This window comes from Primulina tabacum, chromosome 6 (genome assembly GCF_025594145.1).
Source record: "Primulina tabacum isolate GXHZ01 chromosome 6, ASM2559414v2, whole genome shotgun sequence".
In the NCBI taxonomy this organism is placed as follows: domain Eukaryota; kingdom Viridiplantae; phylum Streptophyta; class Magnoliopsida; order Lamiales; family Gesneriaceae; genus Primulina; species Primulina tabacum.
The window spans coordinates 33,448,027-33,455,716 of record NC_134555.1 but is presented as its reverse complement, the minus strand read 5'-3'; the positions used below and the strand labels follow the sequence as shown (position 1 = coordinate 33,455,716).

The 7,690-nt window shown below is 39.4% G+C and overlaps 1 pseudogene; it reads right to left on the bottom strand.

Annotated features, from left to right (window-relative positions):
- Positions 1-3,874: 3,874 nt before the first annotated feature.
- LOC142549252 (glutamate dehydrogenase A-like) lies at positions 3,875-7,450 on the bottom strand (annotated as a pseudogene).
- Positions 7,451-7,690: the final 240 nt, after the last annotated feature.

Sequence of the window (7,690 nt, the reverse complement as noted above, 5' to 3'; positions counted from 1 at the left end):
GCTCGGTCCAACACTTGATAGATAATAACTCGAGGAGGTCATCCTCAGGGAGGTTGGCTGGGCTATGGGAGCTCGGCCCAACACTTCATAAAATAATAACCCGAGGAGGTCATCCCGAGGGAGGTCGGCTGGGAGCTCGGCCCAACACTTCATAAAGTAATAACCCGAGGAAATCATCTTGAGAAAGATCGGCCGGGCTATGGGAGCTCGATCCGACACTTGATAGATAATAACTCGAGGAGGTCATCCTCAGGGAGGTCGGCCGGGAGCTCGGCCCAACACTTCATAAAATAATAACCCGAGAAGGTCATCCCGAGGGAGGTCGGCTGGGAGCTCGGCTCAACACTTCATAAAGTAATAACGGTGAACCATAAAGTTTCTGCCGAGCTGAGGTTCGGATAAATATGCCCATCACGACTTCGGCGAGATGGACTATAAAGTCCTTAAAGCTCCTTAACTTGGTTGGGCTTACAATCTTCATAACCTTGACGTAATCAAGATGAAGTGAGCTCTGGGCTTCTGAACTGACTTAGGGTGAAAGCCCTTGTAAACTTGGCGTAACCAAGATGAAGTGAGCTCTGGGCTCCTGAACTGACTTAGGGTGAAAGCCCTTGTAAACTTTGCGTAACCAAGGTAAGATGAGCTCTGGGTTCCTGAACTGACTTTGGGTGAAAATCCTTGTAAACTTGGCGTAACCAAGATGGGGTGAGCTATGGGCTCCTGAACTGACTTAGTGTGAAAACCCTTGAAAACTTGGCGTAACCAAGATGAGGTGAGCTCTGGGCTCCTGAACTGAGATTGGGTGAAAACCCTTATAAACTTGGCGTAACCAAGATGGGGTACTGAGCTCTGGGTTTCTGAATTGAGATCGGGTGAAAACCCTTATAAACTTGACGTAACCAAGATGAGGTGAGCTCTGGGCTCCTGAACTGAGATCGAGAGAAAACCCTTATAAACTTGGCGTAACCAAGATGAGGTGAGTTCTGGGCTCCTGAACTGAGATCGGGTGAGAACCCTTGTAAAGTTGACGTAACCAAGATGAGGTGAGCTCTGGGCTCCTGAACTGACTTTGGGTGAAAACACTTGTAAACTTGACGTAACCAAGATGAGGTGAGCTGTGGGCTCCTGAACTGACTTAGGGTGAAAACCCTTGTAAACTTGGCGTAACTAAGATGAGGGAGCTCTGGGCTCCTGAACTGAGATCGGGTGAAAACCCTTATAAACTTGGCGTAACCAAGATGAGGTGAGCTCTAGGCTTCTGAACTGAGATCGGGTGAAAACCCTTACAAACTTGGCGTAACCAAGATGAGGTGAGCTCTGAGCTCCTGAACTGAGATCGGGTGAAAACCCTTATAAACTTGGCGTAACCAAGATGAGGTGAGTTCTGGGCTCCTGAACTGACTTAGGGTGAAAAACCTTTGTAAACTTTGCGTAACCAAGATGAGGTGAGCTCTGGGCTCCTGAACTGAGATCGGTTGAAAACCCTTATAAACTTGTCGTAACCAAGATGAAGTGAGCTCTGGGCACCTGAACTGATTGAGGGTGAAAACCCTTGTAAACTTGGCGTAACCAAAATAAGGTGAGCTCTGGGCTCCTGAACTGAGATCGGGTGAAAACCCTTATAAACTTGGCGTGACCAAGATCAGGTAAGCTCTGAAGCTCCTGAACTGAGTTAGGGTGAAAACACTTATAAACTTGGCGTGACAAAGATGAGGTGAGTGTTGCGTGTTTTCTTAATTGCTTGCAAGTGCACAACGTCAAGTTGTAATAAAATGTATTTTCGAGTACAAGTGTCGATTCCTCGAAGAGTATGTATATAAATGTATATTAATTCTTGTAATTAAATAGTCTCGATTTTATTTAGAAAAATCGATTAAAAGATTTGTTTGCAATAATAACTAAATTAAAAATGGATTTAAATAAATATAATACCAAACTATAACAATAACAATCGAATAAAAGATCTAGAGGTCCGATTTCACTCAACTATCCACCATGTGTAACTTCTTGTAGCTATGTTATAAAAATCCTTTTTATTCATTAATCAAGAATTCTATAATTATCTACTCCCTCTCCTGAGTGCTAAGTCGATATTAGTTATCTAAAATTTGATTGCAATGTTCCCATCAACAATCTACAAATAAATAACACATCAAGCACTAAATTCTCTATAAGCTTTAATAGCATTATAGGCTCTCCCAAACTCTATAAATACCATTGATGTATTTTTTCCTTTTCTTGTTTATAATTTCCTCTTCCAAGTGATAAATTATAAACATATAAATCATTCAACTTATGGCCAATAAATTGAAAGCATTAAGATTGGAATAATACAAATGAACAAGATGAAGAACTTAAATAACTTAGTTCATAGGTTTCAACACATGGTTTCTAGTTTTGTTCCATCATTTCTCTAGAAATAAAAATTAGTTCATAATAACACAAGCAAAACAATAAAACATAGTTCTAAAACAAGATATATCAAATGAAAAATAAAAGAAAGAAGATCTTAGAACAAGATTTTGAAGTGCTGTTTCCGTCCCCGGATTTGTGCAGAAGATTTCTTAAGAACTAGAAGAACTTGAGTCTTCAAAAATTTCCAGCAGCCTCCACTCCTTATTTTGATCCCCAATACCCTAGATGATAAGTAAATGATGCCTTTTTATAGTCCAGACAAGTCTCAAATCGTAGCACACCATTTTCATAGACTTTCATGCGCAGCCCACAAAGTTACAGATTTTTCGGACTCTGTTTTTCGAAGACCGCGGGTGCGGTACTATATAGACCGCGGGTGCGCTGCTGTTTCGGGGAAATCTTTCATTTTCGAACTTCATTGACCGCGGGTGCGGTAGAACAAGGACCGCAGGTGCGGTACAGCTTCGGCAGATTTTCTGAAATTCGATTTTCATTGACCGCGGGTGCACTCTCTTTGTTAGCGCGGGTGCGCTGGAGCTTCGGCAATTTTTATCTTTTGCACTTTCCAATTCAACACTTTACTACTCCAAACTCTCATTCTAAGCTTCCAAACTAAAACAACAAAAACAACAACAAATCACATAAAACCTGCTCAAGAATCACAAAATTCTAAGTTAAAAACAAGTAATAAAAATACAATAAATTGCACTTATCAGTGAGCTCCGAAGTAATCGAAGCTCCAGAACTGAGGTCGGGTGGAAACCCTATGTCTGCAATAGTTTCTGACAAAATTGTATAATTTTATAAATATAACTTGATATAAAACAAAAATATGATGTCCCAGTTCTTCCATATAGTAAGCGACTGAACTGAGCTTCTCTATCTCCTTGAATGGTCCTTTCCATCTTAGGTGCAGCTTCCCAACATCCGCATCCTGAATCTTCTTCCAAACTAGGCCCCCCACTTGAAAGCTCATCTGAATGACCCTTCGGTTGTAGGACCGGGCGATGCGTCTTTTGTAAACTTCCACCCTGATGGCTGCGGCTTCTCTCTTTTCTTCAACTAGGTCTAGGTTTGCCGCCCGTCTCTCATCGTTTTGCTCATCATAAAACATCATTTGGGATGTCTTTTCACCGATCTCTGCTGGAAGGACTGCTTCATTTCCATAAACCAAGATGAAAGGTGTTTCCCCGATGCCAATCTTCCGAGTGGTCATGTACGACCGTAGCACGCTTGGGAGCTCTTCCACCCAATTTCCTTTTGCATTCTCACATGTCTACGTCTTTGCTCAGTATTTCCCACAGACGGTGCCAATTAATGTTGCTGAAATCCGGGATAATACTGGGAGGTCGTATCTTCGCTTGGGGAGCTCGGATCAGACCTTCGAAAGGTAGCTGGGAGGTCGGATCTTCACTTGGGGAGCTCGGATCGGACCTTCGAAATCTGAAAGCACAAACAGAAGTGTTAGAAAGGGGCCGGAAGGTTGTTCCGGCGTAGCCCCTCCGACGCTCAAGTCAGAGAACAGAAAACTGAGATAATAATGTGTGTGCTAAGAGAATGTGAATATATGAATCCCTAAACAATGAACGAAACCTGGTATTTATAGGAGGATGATAAAGTCCTGATTTGGTAGATTTAGATCTTCAGAATCTTGAAATATTTGGTTAGATCTTGTGCCAGATTTGGTTAGATCTTTAATGGGCTTTATCTTTCTGGGCTTTGATTTCTGTGGGCTACGCGCTAATGCCTGAGTAAGAGCTCTCGTAGGTATGAGCCTGCCTGAAGTCTGGACCCTATGGGAGCTCGGCGTGGGAGGTCAGCCGAGACTTTTTCAATCACACCGATACCATAATCTTGGAGGTCGGCTCGGCTTCATGTCGGGAGGTCGGCATGGGAGCTCGATGTGGGAGGTCGGCTGACCTCTCTAATCGACGGTACTTCTGATATGGGAGGTCGGCTTGGATGACCTCCCGTACTTCTCTGAATGCCGGGTCCTCAACTAGATGTGCTACAGAGAGCGGGCCGAGCCCATCCTCAATCCGGGGGTATCACAAATATATGAGCAAAGTGTGACTTTTTGAGATTTTCCAATAAAGTGAAGAATTTTAGTAAATTATTGGGACTGAAATGCTAGTCTATTTTTAAGTTAAATTATTCTATTTTTAAGTTAAATTATGTTATATTTTGACGAACAACATTTGGAATTAATAATACCAGAATCAGAACTCATCAATTTTCGTTCACTGTCTTTTAGGTGTAAAATGTGTAACAAATCTCAACACACTGAATTATTGAAGAAAAAAAAGAAAATCTCGATAAGAGAATGTCTTTCATGATGTGTTAATAAACCAAAGTTCATTAGAATTTATGCTTCCCAACCCCTCAGTAGCGTAGCGCGAGCGACACGATTCACACCAGGCGTAAACGCGCCCATAGAAGATTACAATCATGTGATTTGCACAAGTCTTTGATATTATGGAAGGCTTTGGTCATGTATTTTTGAAGTTCCTGATTCACTTTCTCTTCATCCCACATGAACCCTTGAATGTTCTACAAATTTTTTGACAAAATTAGTCCGTTTTTATACCAACGCTTGTAGCGAAAACCATCTAATTCGTAATGTTCTTGATTATATCACAGAAAGGAATGGTTAACGTTAGTTTGATCCATTTTGAACAATTTCAGAATCCATCCATTTTCTAGTAAACATGAAGAAAAGACGAGACCGTTACCTGAACCCATTCCAAAATAACTAACTGTCACCCCTCCTGCATTTGCGTATATATATGGGAGTATTATCACTTCTTTCTTCGACAAAATCTGCAGAAGTATATAATGTGAAGTGACGAAAAAAACTGCATAGCATTTGAAAGAATTAAGGAAACTGGACAAAATTTGGTACCTCATACGCTTCTGGATCCGTAGGATGGTTTGCTGCTTCTATGATGAACTTGGCCCTAACGTCTCCGGCATTTTCTCTTCAATGAGGAAAAGCAACAAATTGACGAAAGTATGAAGACAGTGGATAAACGTATCAAAAAAACGATATCAATACGTCGTAAAGAGTGAGGAAACAGCTGAAGTCTTGTTAGTTTTCCATCCTTGGTTTTTTTTGACCCTTTTCATAGAATGAATTCTATACTACAAGCTATCGATCCCAATTATACATATGTTTTCGCAGAGCATTCTTGTGAGCCAAAAAGTCGATACAGTTGGTTCTGACATCGTGGCCATAAAATTTTGAAATAGCAAAAGTAAAACCTGTTCAGAACTCCGCCTAGAGCACATGGTATTAAAACAGCACATTCATGAGTAAGCAATTCGTCGGAATTAATGGCATCGGCACCACTGAAATCGGATAACCTTCCTGTTGCCTTTTTGTGCTGAAGCAGAGCCAATATATCAAATTCCACTGGGATTCTTTACAGCTCCCGTTATGTCACTGATTGCAAGGACCTTGCCATCTTTCTCATGTATGAGCTTTGCAGCCCAAGATCCAACGTTTCCGAATCCCTATGTAACCATTCAGTTTTTTGTTCTTAAGGAAAGTGCAAAATACGATATTCATGAAACTGACAAATAAAATGGACAAAAGGAGTACTTAAATAATAGAAGAATTACTTGTATGGCAAATGTCAAATCCTTTATTGACTTTCCATGTTCAGCAAGTAATGCTTCCGTCGCATACACGACACCACGCCCTGTCGCAGCATCTCTACCAAGTGAGCCACCAAGATCCTGGTTCACAAAACATAATAAGGGTAAGATGAGTTTTCTCACAAGAATCATACATACACATAAATATACCATATATATGTGGGTGTATCAGTATGTTATATGTATATATTTGGGCCCATATACTGGTTAAAACTCTGCACTAAATTGAATCTTCACTTACAACTGGTTTTCCGGTAACAACAGCCGGCGAGTGACCATGAAGTTTCGAGTATTCATCCAAAATCCAAGCCATTGTCTGCAAAATGTTACTTTCATTTGGTTAGAAAATGAATCTGTTAGAAATCAATACATATTCTAAAAATCAGATCCATTACGCCCAAAACCACGCAGATCCTGTAACATAAACTCTCTCTTCTGTAATTTTAGTATTTAAATTCTAACAGAATCGAATCCGCACATGACATGGACTACAACAGAAATTCACACTAGAACAGATTATGAAGTATTCACCTGAGAATTAGTGCCCATATCTGGTGCCGGAACGTCGGTATTTACTCCTATAAGATCATGAATCTTTTGTGTAAAGACCCGAGTAAGACGCTCCAACTCACTCGTGCTTAAATCTTTTGGCACACACCCTATCCCTCCCTTAGCTCCTCCATAGGGAATATCTGCCACAGCAGTCTTCCAAGTCATTGATTGAGCAAGAGCATTCACCTCATCCGGATCAACCTTTCACAAAACAAATCGAGCAACTTCTCAGAAGCAAACATAACTTATGAGCATAAAGGCAAGGATCCCATATTGCATCCCTAAAAAAATTTCAGAAACATAACATCTACATCACAATCATTCCATAATTTTGATAATTAATCCACAAAATTAATGCTCTTGCTCAAGACTTTCCATCTAAATCCCATTACACATCCAAATACTATTTCAACTCAAGCCAACATCATTCAAGAATCAAAACCTTAAAACCAATGAGAAATACAGCATTACAGAAAAAAGACAAAAATGAAAAATATGTAAATTATAAGATCAAAATATAATTTCCCCAAATTTTAAAGAAAGAAATCATAAGCATTTTAAAAAGAAAAATGGATCATAATCAATAAAGAAATTTGAATAACCAATCATCTCTTAGTTGAATTGTCGGATGAATTTCGAGATGTAGCCCAGATAATATCAAGAATTTTTTTTAAAAAAAAAAAATCTTGATTCAGTAATTACGAATGAGTATTTTCTTAATATAACAATGAGTTAATAGATATTTTTTTTTATGAGAGTCTATATATAACAGTCTCAAGATTTCATGGAGATAATGTATAAACTACTCCTATTTTTTCGGTGAAAAATAAAGTTGCTATCTTTTTTTCGAGTATCTTATGCCTGATTCAAAAATCGAAGCCACTTATATAAAATTATGGATTTCTAGGTATTTTTTTAATTTCTCTTGACAAATAACACACACTTTTTCACAAATAAAAAACTACCCTAGTAAAAAGCATTAATTTAGAAAAGTCAATTAGTTAAACCAAACTAGTTGATCATATTGAATTAATTCCACTAATAAAAACCGTTCATTTAGGGGCGG